This window comes from Coffea arabica, chromosome 7e (assembly GCF_036785885.1).
Source record: "Coffea arabica cultivar ET-39 chromosome 7e, Coffea Arabica ET-39 HiFi, whole genome shotgun sequence".
NCBI classification, from domain to species: domain Eukaryota; kingdom Viridiplantae; phylum Streptophyta; class Magnoliopsida; order Gentianales; family Rubiaceae; genus Coffea; species Coffea arabica.
This window is the reverse complement of record NC_092323.1, coordinates 22,551,386-22,571,609: the sequence shown is the minus strand read 5'-3', so window position 1 is coordinate 22,571,609 and position 20,224 is coordinate 22,551,386. Positions and strand designations below refer to the sequence as shown.

At 37.1% G+C, this 20,224-nt stretch overlaps 2 long non-coding RNA genes across 3 annotated transcripts; one reads left to right on the top strand and one right to left on the bottom strand.

Moving 5' to 3' along the window:
- The first annotated feature begins 4,505 nt into the window (after positions 1 to 4,505).
- Positions 4,506 to 4,822, top strand: LOC140011506 (uncharacterized). Its single transcript, XR_011818691.1, has 2 exons — positions 4,506 to 4,628; positions 4,755 to 4,822. It is a non-coding gene; the product is annotated as an uncharacterized lncRNA (long non-coding RNA).
- A 10,729-nt stretch (positions 4,823 to 15,551) lies between these two features.
- Positions 15,552 to 19,215, bottom strand: LOC140011020 (uncharacterized). 2 transcript variants are annotated; one of them, XR_011818247.1, is made up of 3 exons: positions 18,817 to 19,215; positions 16,947 to 17,027; positions 15,552 to 15,754 (listed from the first exon to the last, which is right to left on the bottom strand). It is a non-coding gene; the product is annotated as an uncharacterized lncRNA (long non-coding RNA). The 2 variants fall into 2 exon arrangements; XR_011818246.1 differs by lacking the exon at positions 15,552 to 15,754 and having other exon boundaries at positions 16,649 to 17,027.
- Between the last annotated feature and the right edge of the window lie 1,009 nt (positions 19,216 to 20,224).

The following is a 20,224-nucleotide window of genomic DNA, read 5'->3' as shown; positions in this document are numbered from 1 at the left end:
ATTGTTTTCAGAAGGCAAATAAGGTTGCAGATGTGTTGGCAAATAAAGGTTGTCTGCAATCTCAGACTAGGCTTTGTGTATATGAGCAAGTAGCTGATTTGCCGAGACTTGTTAGGGGGGAATATAGGTTGGATAAATTAGCATACCCATCTTTTCGACGGCGTCGTCGTTGTAATCGTTAATTTGCTTTCAAATCCTTGTACTCGAGGTAAGGTTTATGTCCTCCTCGGCAATGGTTTGGTTTTGAAATAAAAAATATATTTTTTTATTAAATAAAAAATAAAAAATGGAGTGTGATTAACATTATCATACTTACATTAATTGCATAACAACTAAAGCTACTTATGATTTTTAGGATAAAGACTTTATCAAATTTATGCTATAAACAAGATACTCAAATCAATTTTGAACTTGAAGCAAGACTAATGCTCATAAATTTCGAATTAGGTTTATGAATTTTAGTTTTGTCTCATTGACTTAAAAAATTCTTAACAAGGAAATAAAATATGAATTTAAAGTACCTTAAAAATAATTAGCATGTAATCCAGACATAGTTATTAAATCCGACCCAACCCGACGGTTCGACCGGTCGACCCGATTTAACCGGCCATTAAACCGGGCTGGTTCTCTAATTAGATCATTTCTGCAAGTAAATCGTTGACTTTTCAACGGATCGGCGGTTCAACCGAATTAAACCAGAAACCCAACCGGTTTTGTGGACAACCCGATTTTGAGGAAAAAAAAGTCTTTCCAAGCCTTTGCTTGGATTCGAACCTTTATCACCACCATGCCACTTTGTCACTTGTTAATTAATGGCCATTTTTATGCTATATGAACGTTTTGTTAATTTTATCTTTATTTTTTTAATTCTCCAAAATAAATTTATTTGGAATCTTTTAATAAAACTTATGACCCCTATATTCTATAAATTATAAAATAGATTTCAAAAATAACATATTACATAATTTATTTTAAAGACAAATATTGTTTTTAATAATTTTTTTGCACTTAAAATTCGTAAATAACCTAGATAATTACAGTAAACATATAAAATTTTACACTTGAAGTTTGGTGGATTACTAATTAAATTTATGTTTTGCTGATTCTTATATGAATTAAATATTCTATAGCATATTAAATTAAATGAATATTTGTTATGACATTATTTATTACAATTTATATCATATATTCTATATCAAAATTTATAAGATATAATATTTAAATATATTTAGTGACCCACCGGTTCAACCACTCACCCACCGGTTCAACCAGTGACCCGTTGACCCACCTCCTTCACCGGTCTCCTCTCCGGGCCGAGTTTAATAACTATGAATCCAGTAAACCAATAACTAAATTAGTGAAAAATGGTAACTTCTGCTGAGAGAGAAATTGTTTGTTAATGAGGACGTTTTCTGCCATTGTTGGAGCTCTCTAGCTCTTATGAGTGGATTCAATACATTAAGGGATTTTATAATTAAATCCCTATACAATGAAAGGTTTTCTAAATCCTACCCTAGTATTTTCTTTCTTTATAACATTTTTCAATAATAATTCTATATTTCATTGCTAAATCTAATTAATTAATACTATAAATTCCTAAAGTTCATGGGACTTTTGCCTTGATGGACTTTCACCCCAACTTTCAAAACACTGATTTCATTCAATTCCACCCAGTTAGATGTGGCTTTCCTGCTGATCCATGATTTAGATTGAGATTATTAAATCAATCCAACCAAAGCTTTAACAAGATTAGGTTTAGGATCCCAATTCTGGACCAGAAAGTTGGGGGTGATGGGATGTGGGGAGGGATAGGAGCGTAAAACAAAAGAGAGGGTATGAAAAAGGATAGGATAGTAAAAGGAGGGAGAGAGAGAGAGGAATAGTGACACCTAAACCTTGTAAGAAAGTGAACAAACTTAATCATGTCAAAAAAAAAGCTAAACATGCCAATTGTCAATTTCTTATGGCAAACGAATTAGGAATTACCAAATGAGAAGATGTACATAATCTAAGCTGATTTGGAATTGACAGTCCTTGGACGATATATATATATATATCTCAAGTAGACATGTCAATGGATCGGATTTTATCCAAATCCAATGTACTTGGATAGTATTTGGATTTAATTTTTCAAACTCAGACCCTTTCGAGATCTAGTCCCTATAAAAGAGTTATAGGTTTGGGTAAGATATGATTTTCTATAATCCATAAATATAGTTGAAGTTTTAAAAATAAATAGAAGCACTCGATAGTAGTTTTTTTTTCAATTCATAATATTGCATCAACTTCTTGAATATTAATTTTATTATTTGAAATAAAAATTGGATGGTGTTTATATATTTTTTTGAAATCTATAGACTTTTAATATATTTTTATTTTAGTGCATTTATAAAAATACAACGGACACTACAACAAAAATGGCCTTTTTTGACATGTCTATAAGGACACTTAATGGTTTATGTCATTATAGCATTTCTATTATGACACTTATTATCAACTTAATAATATATGCTCTAATTTTTTTTATTTTATCTGATATAAAAATGATAATGTATCTTTAGGCTCTCTATCATAACACTTGTGAAAATGTGAGATACATCAAGAAAAATTAAAACACAAACGACGTGGTTTAATTTTGGCGGAAGATTCTTTGCCAAAACACTTAAGTGAAATCTCAAAACTTCATTTTGCCTCCTCGTGAAATTTTTCTTCTTCTTATCTCTCTCACAAACTCTCTCTCTCTCTCTCTCTCGGCAAACTCTCTCTCAAAACTCTTGGCCAAAATTTTGCTTTCCCCGCAAAATTTTCTTACCAATTTATGCCCTCCGCCTCTCTCGGCCACTCTCCCGTCCTCTGCCTTACTGAATAATGCAGAAGCTAGGGGAAGCCCTGGCCGATCTCCCCAACATTTCTAATATCCAAACTGGTGTCCGACGAAAATTAGGGCTCTGAGTCTGAGAGAGACCTTAGATTTAGGGCGGTATTCGCAGCATCTGCACTTATTCTTTCTTGGATTTCAACGATCAGCGGCAAATGTCGTCTCCTCCTGGACCCTACTCCGGCACCAGCACTCTCGCCTTGGTAAACCATCCGCTAATTTTTCTCTAATTTTTTGAAAATTTCATTTTGTTTACTTTTGTCTGATTTTTGAGTTCTTTTTGGGTAATTATTTTGTGTCAGTTGGTGATTTGGGGGTTGAGGGTGGATGTTGGGGGTTGAGGGTTTTGGGAAGGAGAAGGTAAAGAAGGTAGAGGAGGTGATGTGGTTGTGGAAGGGAGTGAAGAGGTGGAGGTGGTGGCGGTGATGGGTGGTGAAAGATCGGCGGATGATGAGGTGGTGGAAGCTGTGGTTGTTGGCATAGGAGGAGAGGATGATGGTGGTGGTTACTGCAGAAGTTCCGGTGGTTGAGGAGTGGATGCCGGTGGTGTTGGCATCTGAAAAAAGATTCCAAAGTAGAAGATAGTATTGATTCTGTAAAAGATTCCAAAGTGCACACGACTAAGACAACGTCGGTCCTTAGTGGTAGTTTGTTAATGTTATCCTGATGAGTGACGAGAAGCCATTGGGAAGTCTGCATCTATATTATGTACTCCTAACATCTAGCAGCGGACAAGGTATTTTTCTATTCGTGTCAGCGATAATCTATAGGCTTAAAAGAAGAATTAAAGCCAATATATGAGAGGTCTTCCTACAATGATGATGCATGACAATGACATGATCACGAATTAAATTTGTTATCAAATCGAAGTGGACAAGAAATGCAGGGAAAGAATGTTGCAATTGAGACAATGTTTGACAGAGAGAAGGCATTAAAATAAAGAAAGAGATAGGCCTTTGTTATCAAGGCAAGGACTCTTTTGTAGTCTTGTTAAGTGGCTATTTGTACAAGTGTTACTAAGGTATTGGTAGGCTCTTGGATATTTTTCCTTTAGTTATGGAAGGGGTAGTTATCAAAACTTGCTTCAATCATTTTGTGACAGCTTCAATTCAACTGATTGCTGCTACCATTGGAACTCTTTAATTTAATTTATTAGCCAGCCAAAGTCAGGAGTTGGCTAATAAATTGGTTGTAAGTTTAGTTATGTGTTTGGTATGCACAAAAGTCCGCTGCTGAAATCACAGCAGAAGGAGACAGAGACAGAAAGAGAGAGGATTATACATATACGTATATCTTTCTTGCATATAATGTAAGTTTAATAATACCTAAAGGATGATCAAACCTAAAGCTGAAGGAGTTGTTAGAAACCTTAAAGAGAGATTTCTGAAATTATCTCTAAAATGGAAGATAAACTAACCGTGTTGGATTTGTCAAGAAAGCATGAGAATTGATTTCGACGTCAAATTGCAATATTTGAGCGATATACTCTATTTGTTTTCATATGTTAGTCATGAATTATAATTAATTACTTGCAGTCAGTCCCTTAAATATTAGATCAGAACCAAAAAAATATGTGATGTTTTCTGATAGGGAAACATTTTGTAATGTGTGATGTTTTCTGCATCAGGTGAGGAAGGTGGATATGCTTGAAGAAGTCACTGTTATCTGGTCTGAGAAGGTTAAGGACGAATTGGTGTTGGATGGCAATGACATTGAGCTTGTTTCCCGATCTGCTGCCCTGATAAACCAAGTCAGAGACACTCTGTGCCATATTTATGATATTTGAATCTACAAGTTTTGTTCCTTGTCACTTGTCTTTAAAATGTAGTTCATCTGGCTAAATAGCTAATATACAACCTTTTCTTATTGTGGACAGAAATGCCATGTGAAGAACAAAGATATCCGGAAGTTCCTTGATGGTATCTATGTCAGTGAGAAGGGGCAAATAGCCGAGGAGGAGTGAGAGTTAGTGGCCTACATTTCTTGATCATTTTCTTGGATTGATTCCTTTTTATCATATCAAGATGCTTGTGGGGATTTCTTAGAGATGACTTCTATTTTGAACTTAAAATAGAAGTCATGTTTTTTGGAGTATATATGCTTGCTTTTAGTGGTCTACTTTAGTGTTTTCTTATCTGTATTTAGAATGTATCAGCAGTGTTTTCAACCACTTGCTTGACGATAGCCCATTGCCTGCTAACAATTTAGTTCATCAGTGCTTGTTGCAACCTTTTCCAGTACACACTCACTAAATGGAAAAGGATCTACGGGAGGTGGAAAGCTGAGTCGAATTGGTGAAGTAGAGAAGGGGCTGTTGACGCTAATTTCCTCAGATGCTCCTGGACTTCAGGTGTTGTAACCTATATTTGGACTTTTTTTTTTAATGATCAGTAGTTAGGTTGCAACAATATATACTAATTTCCTGGATTCCTTTTTAACTGCTTATACATTTTTTCTACATTTCAACTAGATCATTTTTGGAATTGTAATGCTTCAACACTTTGTTTTTCTTGATTAATTATCCACCAGTTCTTTCCTATTATTTCCAGGTTTGTGACCCCCATGGCCGCTGGTACCTGGCTGATAGTGGCTTTGTTCTTGGGGACCTTTTATTTCTCACAGGCAAGGCTCTCATCCATGCTACAGCTGGTCTGAGGCCTGCGGTTTCACATCGTTCTAGTGGCGGAAGGTAGATATTGGTGCTTAAGTGTAATTTGATAGTTGCCCAAGAATGTCATAGGTTGAAGAAATTTCTCAACTGATCAGTACACTTTGCCCTGCAGGACATCTCTCGTCTTTAGGCTCATGCCACAAGGCAATGCAATACGTGATTGTTCACCAATTGCAGCAGCTGGTCATGTCATTCCTCAGAGTTATGTGCCAATCTCTGTAACCCAGTTTATGGATGCTATAATAGCACTTGTTATGTGCCAATCTTTGTAACCCAGTTTATGGGTGCTATAATAGTACTTGTTATGTGCCAATCTCTGTAACCCAGTTATGTGCCAATCTCTGTAACCCAGTTTCGATTAGCTATGTTAGTACTTGTTACTGACACTTAGTTCAATAAATTATATTTGAGCATTAGCTTTTGCTTTTGCTTTTAAATTACGACAATATTCTATTCTTTGGGATAATTTTACAAGTCCTTTGGGTATATGGTTGACGGAATGTATAGCAGGAAGCACAATCAGGTTGCTTCTTTATTTAAAAAAAAAAAATCCGGGCAGTTAAAAGTGTCAGCATAGCTCAACAACTTCGACAATATTCTGATACTTTCCATTGTTAAGAAAATGGATTTTTGTTGGCAGATGAGATGCTATAATAGCATAGTTTTCCTAACACCTTGAATAGTACGAACCTATCCCCACATTAGAAGGGACAACACTTGTCCGAGGTGTGAGGAAAAGTAAAGTGTCAGCTTAGATTATCTTTACTGACACTTTTAAATGCCGTTAAAGGTCATTTTTGTTGTAGTGGGATATCAAAAGGATCTAATCCATACTGTACCCATTGATATGCCTAATCCTAAGGCCACATTTACTGCCATCCAAACTAGATACAAGTCGGACTCGGATACTCTATATGATTATAGTCTTATGAAAATGGCTTGACTATTCTGTTATTCTTGGTTTTGATGATCACAAAGTATTTTGAAATGTATCTAACCTTCTTCGATTATAAGTGTCTTTACATATCAAAGAATCAGGTATGAATAGGTCATGAAATGCATTTCAACCAAAAGAAGAAGCAAAAACAGGATACTCACGTCGGACGGCCGAAAGGAATCTGTCGGACGTCCGAAAGGATAAAGAGCATCAAGAAGGAAGCTCTGTCGGACGCTCGTGAGGAAGCATCGGACGTCCGGAAGGATCGGACGCTTGCCATCGGACGCTCATCAACCGCATCGGACGTCCGAAAAATTCCAAGCTAACTTGCCAACTCTCTGCCTACGATCGGACGCTGCGGTGTCGGACGATCAAGACGCATCGGACGTCCGAACGTCAACTTGGATGCCATCGGACGATTGGTTCGGACGATGATTTGATCGTCGGACGTCCGACAGCCCCAACGGCTAGTTGACTCTTCAGCTGCCTTCTATCCGTTGGAAGCATTGATGAAGCCCATTTCTGGTTCCCTTTAAAATCAAACTGGTCTGAACGAAGTAGAGACTTTTGCACACTTTGTTTACAAGATCTCAGGAGATATTTTAGCTAGAAAATAGTCTCCAAAGCTAGATTTGTTTTAAAGTGGTGTGAATTTCTGGTGAGCATTTCTTTTGTGATTGAAAGGATCTTTAGTGTAGCTTTGTTGAGGGTTTTCTGAGTGATTGTAAAACTTCTTAGCTTGACTAAGTGAGGCTTGGGGCAAGGAGGAAGTGCTCCCTCCATTGTACATCTAGTTGATCGTCTTCCATCAAAGAGAAGTTGCTCTTCCTAGTGTGTGGTCTTCAAGTTTGAGGATAGCTTGGTAGACACTTGGTTTGATTCCCCAAATTTACTTTTCTGTTTAATAAAATTCTCATTGCTTGTTTATACTTGTGTTTCTGATCAATATAGCTCTTGTCTTCTACTCTACTTGGTTGATCATTACTAGAAAAGAAGGAAATTTTCATTTAGCAAAAATTGTCTAAATCTGATTAAGATTTTGAATAACCCAATTCACCCCCCCTCTTGGTTGTCTTTGGGACTTACAATTGGTATCAGAGCTTGGTCTCCTTGAGATTAAGCTCTAACGGCTTGGAGTAAAGATGACAACCAGTCATGCTATGTTTGTTGAGGGGCAATCTGTTACTAGGCCTCCCATGTTCAGTGGCTCTAACTATGTTAGCTGGAAAGAACGAATGATTATCTTTTTACAATCTATTGATATTGAACTATGGTTTATTGTGAGTGAAGGACCGCATGAAGCTAACTTTCTTGATGCAGATACAGGGCTGCTTCGGCCAAAAATGAGAGCTGAAATGAATGCTCAAGACAGGACTAACCTCACATTGAATGCCAAGGCCATGAATGTTCTTTATAGTGCCTTAGATTCAAATGAATCAATTAGAGTGAAAGGCTGTAAATCAGCCAAAGAAATGTGGGATAAGTTAAGAGAAATCCATGAGGGTGGTGACAATGTGAGAGAACAGAGAAAGGCCATCTTGGTCACAAAGTATGAATCTTTTAAGATTGAACCTCTTGAGGATATTGACAAAATGTTTTGCAGGTTCACTGACTTGATCAAAGATCTCGAGGTGTTGGGCAAAGAGTACACCTTGGGAGAAAAGAACAGAAAAATTCTCAATGCATTGGGCAAAGAATGGGAAAATAAAGTGACTGCAATAGAGGAGGCTAAGGATTTAAGTTCTGTGCCTATTGAATCTATCATTAACTCACTAACCTCTTATGAATTAAAACTGAAATCAAAAGTGCAGGAGGAAGAGGATGCTAGAGCAAAAAGAAATATTGCTCTAAAGATTACTCAAAGTGAAGATGATCCATCTCACTTGGATGATGAAGATTCGGATGGTGATGATAATGATCTTGCTCTCATCACAAGAGGCTTCAAAAGAATCTTGAATAAAAGGAAGTTCAGAAAGGGAGGACCTAGCAATCAATTCCAAAATTATTCATCAAATGCAAGGAACAAAGGAAAACAAGAATTCAACAAGAAGCAAGTGGACAAATGCTATGAATGTGGACAGCCTGGACACTATGCAAACGAATGCCCCATGAAGAAAATGAAAGATGGAAAAGCTGATCGAAAGCCAAGATTCAACAACTTCCAGATTACTTGGAATGAATGCAACTCTGAAGGGGAAGTTGAAGAAGAGGAAGAATCAGCTCAAATGGCCTTCATGGCTATAGGAGATAATGAGGTAACTTCCATACACTCTCAATCTGAAAGTGATGATGAAGAAGATGATGATCTTGAATCATTTGTTGAAAAACTGCATAATGCTTTGAAGGAATCTTATGATAAGAACAAGCAGCTAAAACAGAAAATTGCTTTTCTCATTCATGAAAATGCATGTCTCCTTCAACAAAATAAACAACTAAAAACTGACAATGAATGTCTTGTAAGAGCCGGATTTGATGTTCAGAATGAGCTTGATAGAAAGACAAATATTTGTAAATTGCTGAAGGAAAGACATGGTGATTTAAAAAGGAGAATGGACAAATTGGATGAGACGTTGAAAGCAAGAAAGCAGGAGTTTATCAAAAGGAACATGTCACCTACACATCCTACTATTTTTCAAAGAACATTTGCACACAACAAAAATGCACATGGTTTCACAACATATAGAAAAGGTGGATTAAGATATGTCAAACCAGTACATGTTAAGGACTCTTCCATTATGTGTGGTTTTTGTTGTCAAAGAGGGCATTTGAAAAGTGATTGCTATGTGAAAAGAAATCTGAACAAAGGGATGAAATGCATGTGGTTAGTTAGATATAATGCTAACTATTATGGACCCAAAAATTAAAATGGGTACCAAACACCTTCTCTTTTCAGGAAAAATGCTCACACAAGTCCAAATGGTTCATTGATAGCGGTTGTTCAAGGCATATGACCGGTGATCCATCTTTGTTCATAAAGCTGAAATCAAAATCAAGTGGAAAAGTGACATTTGGTGATGATGTGAAAGCTAAAACAATTGGAATAGGTGATGTTGGTAAGGATGGTGAAACTTTTGTTCATAATGTGCTCTTAGTTGATAACTTGGGTTATAATTTGCTTAGTGTTAGTCAATTGTGTGATAAAGACTTGAATGTGTTGTTTAGAAAGTATGAATGCATTGTACTTGATTCCAAATACAATGTTGTGTTCAAAGGTAAGAGGTTCAACGACATTTATATTGTGGTTCTTGATAAAATTGATTCTTCTAGCTTAACATGTCTTAAAGCTTCAAATGAAGATCCTTGGTTGTGGCATAGAAGACTTTGTCATTTTAACATGGAGTTACTAAAGGAAATTTCGAAAAAGGAGTTAGTTAGAGGCTTACCAAAAATCAGTTTTGAAAAGGATAAAATATGTGATGCATGTCAATTTGGAAAGCAAACAAAAGTTTCTTTTAAACCAAAGAAGTGTGTATCTACTTCCAAACCTTTAGAACTCTTGCATCTTGACTTATTTGGCCCTACTCAAATCTCTAGCTTGGGTGGTAAGAAATACTGTTTTGTGATTGTAGATGATTATTCTAGATACACTTGGGTAATATTTCTTGCTCATAAGGATGATGCATTCAAGAATTTCACTTCATTGTTTGCTAAAGTGCAAAATCTGCTTGGATTAAAAATTGTTAGAATTAGAAGTGATAATGGAACAGAATTCAAGTATTGTGGTTTTCCAGAATTTTGTGATCATAATGGCATAACTCATGAGTTTTCTATTGCAAGAACTCCACAGCAAAATGGTGTTGTAGAAAGGAAAAACAGGACTCTCCAAGAGGCTGCTAGAACTATGTTAAATGAATGTAGGTTGCCTAAATATCTTTGGGCTGAAGCGGTAAACACTGCATGTTATGTGATGAATAGAATTCTCTTGAGACCTATCTTAAAGAAAACTCCTTATGAGCTGATTTTTGATAAGAAACCTACAGTTGGTTATTTCAAAGTATTTGGTTGTAAATGTTTTATTTTGAATCTAAAGGAACATCTTGGTAAGTTTGATAAAAAATCTGATGAAGGAATATTTTTGGGGTATTGTGAAAATAAAAGAGGATACAGAGTTTTTAATAGAAGGACTCTTGTGATTGAAGAAGCTATACATATAACATTTGATGAAACCAATGATGATAATTCCAAAAGTCCGTGTGAGGATGATGATGTAGGTGTTCGAGCAGGAATGGAAAAGCTGTCATTTGGAAATGAAGGAAGTTCTAAACCAGCAGCAACTGAAATGGAAAATGAAGTTCATAATGATCAAGAAGAGGAAGATGAAGACAAAAATGATGATTCACTCAAAGATCTTCCCAAGGCTTGGAAATTCAGCCAAAATCATCCAAAAGAGCTTATAATTGGTGATCCATCCGAGAAGGTAAACACTCGTTCCTCATCTAGAAAATTGATTGACAATTTTGCTTTAGTGTCTCTTTTTGAACCCAAAAATGTCAATGATGCTTTAAAGGATGAAAACTGGATTTTGGCAATGCAAGAGGAACTTAATCAATTTGAAAGAAATGAAGTTTGGACACTTGTTGATAGACCTCAAAATCAGCCTATCATTGGCACAAAGTGGATTTTTAGAAATAAGTTAGATGATAAAGGTATTGTTGTAAGAAATAAAGCCAGATTAGTTGCTAAAGGATATGCACAAGAAGAAGGAATTGATTTTGATGAAACATTTGCTCCCGTAGCAAGATTAGAATCTATTAGAATGCTTCTTGCTTTTGCATGCTTTAAAGGCTTCAAATTGTTTCAAATGGATGTTAAAAGTGCCTTTTTAAATGGTTTTATTGATCAAGAAGTATATGTGGATCAACCCCCCGGTTTTGAAAATACAAAATTTCCAAGTCATGTGTTTAAACTATCTAAAGCTTTATATGGTCTAAAACAAGCTCCAAGAGCTTGGTATGAAAGACTAAGTGGTTTTTTAATTGAAAATGGTTTCAAAAGGGGTGTTGTGGACACCACACTTTTTACTAAGCAAGTGTTGAATGACCTTCTTATTGTGCAAATATATGTTGATGATATTATTTTCGGTGCTACTAATGAGTATCTATGCAAGGATTTTTCCACCACTATGCAAAGTGAATTTGAAATGAGTATGATGGGAGAATTAAATTTCTTCCTTGGACTTCAAATACATCAAGCTCTTGAGGGAATTTTTATAAATCAAGCAAAATATACCAAGGAGTTGCTGAAAAGGTTTGGCATGGAGGACTCAAAGCAAGTTGGAACTCCAATGTGCACTTCTACAAAGCTTGACAAAGATGAAGAAGGTAATCATGTGGATGAAAAGCAATATAGAGGTATGATCGGAAGTCTACTCTATTTAACCGCAAGTAGACCTGATATTATGTTTGCTGTTTGCTTGTGTGCTAGATTTCAATCTTGTCCAAAAGACTCACATTTAAATGCTGTAAAAAGAATTTTTAGGTATTTGAAAGGTACATTAGACTATGGTCTTTGGTATGCTAGATCTAATGAGTTTGCACTATATGGTTATTCGGATGCTGATTTTGGAGGTTGTCGTGTGGATAGAAAGAGTACTAGTGGAACTTGTCATTTTCTTGGAAATTGTTTAGTCTCTTGGTTTAGCAAAAAGCAAAATGCAATATCTTTGTCTACAACCGAAGCGGAATATATTGCCGCTAGTGCATGTTGTGCTCAACTTTTATGGATGAAGCACACTTTGAATGATTTTGGATTGTTGTATGACTGCATGCCTGTATTTTGTGATAATACTAGTGGTATAAATTTGACCAAAAATCCTATTCATCATTCTAGGACAAAGCACATAGATATAAAGCATCACTTTATTCGTGATCTTGTTCAAAAAGGTGACATATGTGTAAATTATGTTTATTCTAAAGATCAATTTGCTGATATTTTTACCAAAACTCTGCCATTAGATCAGTTCATTCATCTAAGATCAAAATTAGGAATAATCGAAAAATCATCCTAAAATTTCTCAAAGTCTTCGGACGTCCGAAAGAAGATGAACGGACGTCCGATAATGTTCTTCAGCCATTTTCCAGAATTGCACCTGTTCGGACGCAACTGTCGGACACAAAACTTCGTTCGGCCGTCCGACAGTGCAACGGATCACTTTTTAAATCTACTTTCTCCCTCATTTGCTTCAATTTTTTTTTCTATTTCCTCTCGGACGAAAACCCTCTCATTTCTCACTCTCAAATTCATACCATTCTGAAGCTCTCATTCCCAAATTGATTCAAACAAAACTTTTCCTGATTGATTGCGATTCATTTCTCCTAATTATTTCATCGAATCGCAAAACATTTCGTAAATTCCCAAATTTCCCTCAAAACCCTACTTTCTCATAACTGCTCTGTCAAATCTTGTTCAAGGACTTTGTGTCCCAAAATTTCTGTACGATTCACTTCCCTACTGCTGTGTGCATCATTTGCATCCCTCATTCCACACATTTCGCACAATGGTGAATCTAAGGGGAGGAAAAGTTACTGCCGGACGCAAGCATCCACTCAGGGATGAGGATGAGAGTCTTCCCACTGTCAAACGGACATCCAAACGCTTCAAAAGAGGAGCTATCAAGGGTCAAATGCCACGGCCTACACCACAACCCTCCTCTCAGCCTGAATCTGGACAGGGGACATCTTCTCAACCGCCTCCAAAATCAGCCCCTCCTCCTACATTCTTTGATGATGCTGCGAAAGACAAATACTCCTGGATATCCCAGAAGGGTGTCATCCCTCAAAGAACTGTAAACCCCTCTGAATTTCGCTCCATAGGTTTAGAATCCATTCTGAGTCTATTTGCTTTCCAGAAATGGTCACATCTTATTTCTATGCCAAATGTCTACTATCCTGATATGTTGCATCAATTTTTTGCCAATCTAAGGAAAGGTTCTGACCCAACTGAAATATTTTCCAGGGTTAATGGGGTAGACTTAATCATTGACTCTGAAATTGTGAACTCCATTTTAAATACTACCATTGAACGTTTATGCAAAGATAAGATTGCTAATTTCTTTTCTTATGAAGAGCTTCCTACTGCTGCAAATCATTTTGATGGGACAAAAATGTTAACCTATTTCAAAAGAAGTTTTTCCTCACCTGCTGATGCTAAATTGAATGATCTGGCTCCTGTGAATTTAATTGCTTTTTCCATCATTTCAAACCTGCTTGTGCCCACTGATGGGCACAGAACTGATGCAAACAAAATGGAGTTGTACCTCTTTTATTGTTTTCAAGAAAAAATTCGTATTGATTTTGGTTTTGTCATGTGCAAGTTCTTACTTCGCTATGCCACTGATTCTCGCAGAAAATTGTCTTATGGAAAGTTTATTCAAAAGATTTTTGAGTTTAACAAAGTCCCTATTCTAGGTGTTTGTCCTAAAGAAGCATCTTCTTATGCCTTTACAAAAGGGTATTTTGAAAGAAAAAATCTTGTTTTCAAAGATAATCTGTGGGCTTATAAGGGTGCATCTTCTAGTGAACTTAGGTCTAAGACTGCACATGATCCTTCACCCATTTCACTCACTCCCATTCACCCTAGGAAGTCTGCCACTAAAGCATCTTCCTCTTCCAGTGATGAAGTAATTGAGCTCCTTCGTGAACTCAAACAGCATGTTCTTCTTCTAGAACATGGTCTAATGCTCACTATGTCCTCTGAGCAACAAACTGCCTTCCTAGACAAAAAGAACCTCCTGTTTCCCCCCCTGTTGTTGAGGAAGTTTCCCATGACAAAGAGTCACACCCCACTGATCCAAGTTCATCAATTCCGGATCCTGGTTCTTCAACCCCTGTGACTCCTCATGGCACCTCTACATCAGATAAAGGCAAGGCACCAGTTGAAGAGGCTGCTGAAGATGATGAAGAAACTGAAGAGGAGGATCTTGATCAATATCAGCTCTCTCGGAGGACAACTGGATCCACTTAGTTCATCATTTAGGACATTTGCATGTTGTTTGTCTCTTTTATGTTTTTGTAGTATTCAACAATGAATGTGTAATGTAATGGATATTTTAAGTTTCATTTTGGATGTCTAAGTACTGTTTTGATGGATGTCTGAATATTTTGATGAATGATTGTCTATTCTGCTTATGTGAATGTAATGAATTTGTGGATTGTCTATTCTGATTGATGGTCTAAGTTTTTGATGTGTAAATTTGTCTAAATTTGTGAATTTGTGGATGTGGTGATGTGATTGGTTGCCCGTTTGTGATGACAAAAAGGGGGAGATGGTTATGATTGATGATTGGTAATGTTAGGATATGTTGGATTGATTGTTTAAATTTGGATTGGCTGATATGCTTAATTGATTAACTCGGATGGGCAGCCTTGTGAGGGGGAGTTTTCCAAAATTTTCAAATTTTGTGATTCACTAAGACAGGGGGAGTTCTTGTCTATTTTGAAAGAGGAAGTTTTCATTGCAATCATAAAATTTCATTTCAAACCTTTGTTTTGTCATCATCAAAAAGGGGGAGAATGTTATTCTTGGTTTTGATGATCACAAAGTATTTTGAAATGTATCTAACCTTCTTCGATTATAAGTGTCTTTACATATCAAAGAATCAAGTATGAATAGGTCATGAAATGCATTTCAACCAAAAGAAGAAGCAAAAACAGGATACTCACGTCGGACGGCCGAAAGGAATCTGTCGGACGTCCGAAAGGATAAAGAGCATCAAGAAGGAAGCTCTGTCGGACGCTCGTGAGGAAGCATCGGACGTCCGGAAGGATCGGACGCTTGCCATCGGACGCTCATCAACCGCATCGGACGTCCGAAAAATTCCAAGCTAACTTGCCAACTCTCTGCCTACGATCGGACGCTGCGGTGTCGGACGATCAAGACGCATCGGACGTCCGAACGTCAACTTGGATGCCATCGGACGATTGGTTCGGACGATGATTTGATCGTCGGACGTCCGACAGCCCCAACGGCTAGTTGACTCTTTGTGACGCCCCCACTTCTCCCTAAGGCGAACCAAAGGGTATCCGCGGGACGCCTGCCCAACTCTCGCCGGGACTCACTACAATCGATCATTCAAAAGCTCGAAATACTTTAAGTAACCTCAATACATAATTAAAGTACTTCGAATATCTCACACTTACAATTATGCAGCTTTCAAGCTTAAATACAACCCAATGGAAAAGGGGTACTATAGCCATCCGTTATAATATAACTTAAAGTCTTCAAAAGAAAACAATCTAGTACTACTCACGAGCACCCTTGGTCTCGAACCCTGTAAAAGAAATCCACAACGTGGTATGAGCTACACAGCCCAGTGAGGTTCCAAGACACTCTAACAGTTCAAATAAATCAAATAAGTTGGGCATATCATACGCATGGTTCAAGGTTACACAATGGCATGTTATCATGAGGCAATAATCATTGTACAGGTAATTTGAGCATATCATAGGTATGGCACGTTTTCATAAAACGGTTATCATTATGTAAAATAAACACACATTGAAGGATACGGTGTTCCAGTGGAACTCTGTCGGTCATCTGCACCTTATGACTTCCGGATCCCCTCGGTTTGACTGGCCATCACCTTATCCCTCCAGTGGTAATACTCGAGTATACCGAAACGGTTGTCCAGGGTTCCAACCTACCCGACCGAGCCCAGTCCTGGCTCGAGTAGGTCAGTAACCGAGGCAGGGCCCAAGTTCAGCTTAGAGCTTACAACATGCACAAGTAATCAAGTAATTCGACAAAAGGTAAAATTCATCATTTGAGTAGGTCGAGTGAGATAAAGTACACACTCGCCTAACAATGATGGACAACTTCATATAACATGTGATTCATGATAATCAAGTGATCAAGTGGATACTTAGCACGTAAGCACGTAAGCAATACAAGTTGATTTCATGGGAGCATATAATTCACGGATATCGAATAATCATATAGATTAGAAATCATATGAGCAAATAGTCAGGTAATCAGGTAGTCATGTGGGTTGGTAAACGGTTCACGGTTAACGGTTAACTGTTCACGGTTGACGGTTAATTGACAAGCATTGGTCATATGCATAGGCCATCATTGGCCGTTATCCCATTTTTACCACGTGAGAGTCGAGGAGATTCACTCCAACGACGTATGCAACCTTAGCATACCAAGTCATGTTATTCGAGTATTTTCAAGCATGAATTATTCATCTCAAAAGAGAACGAGTGCGATAAAGTACACACTCGACTCCATTTTTCAAAACCAAGTAGACTAAGTAAACAATCTAGCAAGTTAAGCATGTATCGAGTTCATATGGTCATTTGATATGGTTAATGATTTAACCAATTCATGTAGATATACAATGCAAGTATACATTCCTTAAATAGGCATGAGTATGGTAAATACTTAACACATAGCACTTAATAATCATGAAATAAGCGTGTCCTAGACTTATTCAATTACGTATTCCTATATGGAACACTCACCTAGTCAAAACAAGCGAGTAGTTTTCAAACAAGCGTTTTAGGTGTCCGCTCCGAGTTCCCCTTGGAGATTCCCTCGAGTGCCTGAGTAAACAACCATTAACTATTATACACTATCACTTAGAACTCCTACTTATCAAAGAAGGTTGTACAATCTAAAGGGAATTCATGAATTGGGCCTTAATTATTAATAATCGAGGCTCAAGAGTAAAGTTTTAAAGTCTAAAGAAACAGACTAACATTTTTCATGAAATCGAGTTAAAAATGTTCAATCGGTATCGAGAAAAGAAGGCAAGTTCCCAAAATCTCATTTCTAAGAAATTGTCAAATTTTAGCTTTGGGTGTCAATTCTAGAAAAATCGTATCTTGCACTACGTAGGTCCAAAATTGGAAAGCTTGATACCATTGGAAACTACATTCCGAGTACTACAAGTTTCTAGAAGACACTTTCCCATGATTCCAAATGGAAGGTATTCAAAAGTTGGATCAAAGTTACAGCTGTAGAATACTAAGACAGTTTCAAGGTTGGTTTTTGGCCAATTTTGGAAATTCAGTAAAATTCACTTGTTTTGAACTAACCTTTGAAATTTGGAAATCAAATAGTGTTACAATCCAAGAGTATAACAATACAAGCGGATTGAGAAATGGAGTTTCGAGCACCAAGATATAGTAGCCCCAAGTTGAGGAAGATTCAAGACTGAAGAAGAATTTCCAGTTTTGAACCTCCAACACTAGAAATTTAATTCGGTATCGAAACGAACTTGGATTGGTACCAAAATTGGCAGTATTTTACTCCCATATGAAAGGTACCACTCTATCAAATTTCAGGGAAAAATACTTTCGGTAAGATAGTTAATTAGTCAACCAAAGTTCAGGAAAATTATAAGGCAATCTGCCTTTGACTTTCATTTTCCAAATTTCCAATCGTCTAACCAAGAAAGTTATCCAACCATGGTTCATTTGTGAAATAAGGGTCTAAGATACACCCATAATATCTTTGGTAAGTGTTTAATATCAAAAACATCAACTAACAAGTTCATTCCAAGATTTGGTTCCAAACCAGTCCCAACATTAGGGTTTTCCAAAACAGAGCAGTCCACTTGTTTCAGTCACAACTCAGTCAATTTAACTCGAAATTGAGCATGGCTTATGCCGTTGGAAAATACATTCATAGTACTAAAACATCACAGAAGAAGTCATTCCCAAATTCGGCACCCATCTGGTTCAAATTCGGGCATCAAGTTGCTGCCTGAACACTTCATTCCAGACGAACAGAGCAACAGGACAGCGAACTTAAAACATTTGGTTCGGCTTGCTCACAAGGAATCAGAACGTGAATTTTATACCAAATTAAAGCTAGGAATGTCTAGTTTCAAACGCCACCGACGGCACATGATTTCGACATCCGAGGACAGAGTTATAGCCAAAATGCCAACGCTGGACAGTGCAATACGGAACAGATTTCCAGATTGCCACTTCTAGGAGAAAAATTCATTTGACCCACCAAACGTTAATGTTTTCCAACGAAAATTTTTACACACATAATATAACATATATACATCAGGTTCATGCCAATAGATCACCAAAAATGGGCCTTCTTATGGCCGAACAAAACAGGGGCATTTTCGGAAATTCTTGCCAAGACCTCTACTTTGAGTTTCCAACAATAACACTCCATAAACTCATCATTATAACCACTAAACTACCATTAAATCCAACAGTAATCCTTAAATCAGCAACAACAACCCAAGTGTGGGAATACCAAGAGCCCACTCATTTCATTTTCACCATAAACAAGCTAACTAAGTGCATGCATGAGCTTAATCTTGCTATATAAATTCCAAAAGACAAGAATCCAAGGGTTGATCATTACCTATTCCTTGGGTGTGCAAGATCAGAAATTTCGGCCCTCTTGAAGCTCCAAGAACCCGTGAAGATGCAGCCTTTTGTTAGCTAAATCCAACCTCCAAGAGGTTTGCTAAGTGGTCTCCAAGTTTGGTGTGATTTGGAGGTGATTTGGGGTAGTTTTGGTTGAGATTAGTGTGCAGAATTTTTGTTGCAAATGAGTTAGAGAGAGGGAGTGTTTTGGCCGGCCATGAGGAGAGGGAAGAGAGAGTGTGATTTTGATCTAAGTTGGCTTCTCAAAGAAGATTAAATGTGTGGTGAAAAATTGCTCCAAAGTCAACTCTTGTAAGGCTCGTTTGGCACGTTTTTAGGCTCGATTTTCTCGCGCGTTTGGTTCACTAGTGCACTAAACCTCTAATGCACTCATGTTAATATAAACATTATTCACTCTTAATTGTCTCGAAACAAGGGTCTAAAGTTCCTCAAATAAAGTCGCGCGTGTGAAAACGCGTACCGTCAATTTTTTATGCTATAACGCGAAACCTCCGGGAAATTCTTATAACGACAGTACTAATAACTATCACTTGAGTATTTAAACATTAAAATACCAAATTTAGGTCCATTGTACATGTCTCCAATATTCCAAACTTATTGTACTCTCAAGCGGATAAAATCTTCAAGCACTATTCACTGTTTTTACTAAACGCGCTCCAGGAAATTAATTCATGAAATGAGTTACTTTAAAAATATAATGAAGTTATATTACCATGTATTTAGGTCTAATAAGACTAGAAAATATTCCTCGAGGCAAATATCCAATTAAATAATTTATTAAGCCACAAATTAGGCTAAAAAAAATAATAGTTTTTACGAGTCCTCACACTCTTCAGCTGCCTTCTATCCGTTGGAAGCATTGATGAAGCCCATTTCTGGTTCCCTTTAAAATCAAACTGGTCTGAACGAAGTAGAGACTTTTGCACACTTTGTTTACAAGATCTCAGGAGATATTTTAGCTAGAAAATAGTCTCCAAAGCTAGATTTGTTTTAAAGTGGTGTGAATTTCTGGTGAGCATTTCTTTTGTGATTGAAAGGATCTTTAGTGTAGCTTTGTTGAGGGTTTTCTGAGTGATTGTAAAACTTCTTAGCTTGACTAAGTGAGGCTTGGGGCAAGGAGGAAGTGCTCCCTCCATTGTACATCTAGTTGATCGTCTTCCATCAAAGAGAAGTTGCTCTTCCTAGTGTGTGGTCTTCAAGTTTGAGGATAGCTTGGTAGACACTTGGTTTGATTCCCCAAATTTACTTTTCTGTTTAATAAAATTCTCATTGCTTGTTTATACTTGTGTTTCTGATCAATATAGCTCTTGTCTTCTACTCTACTTGGTTGATCATTACTAGAAAAGAAGGAAATTTTCATTTAGCAAAAATTGTCTAAATCT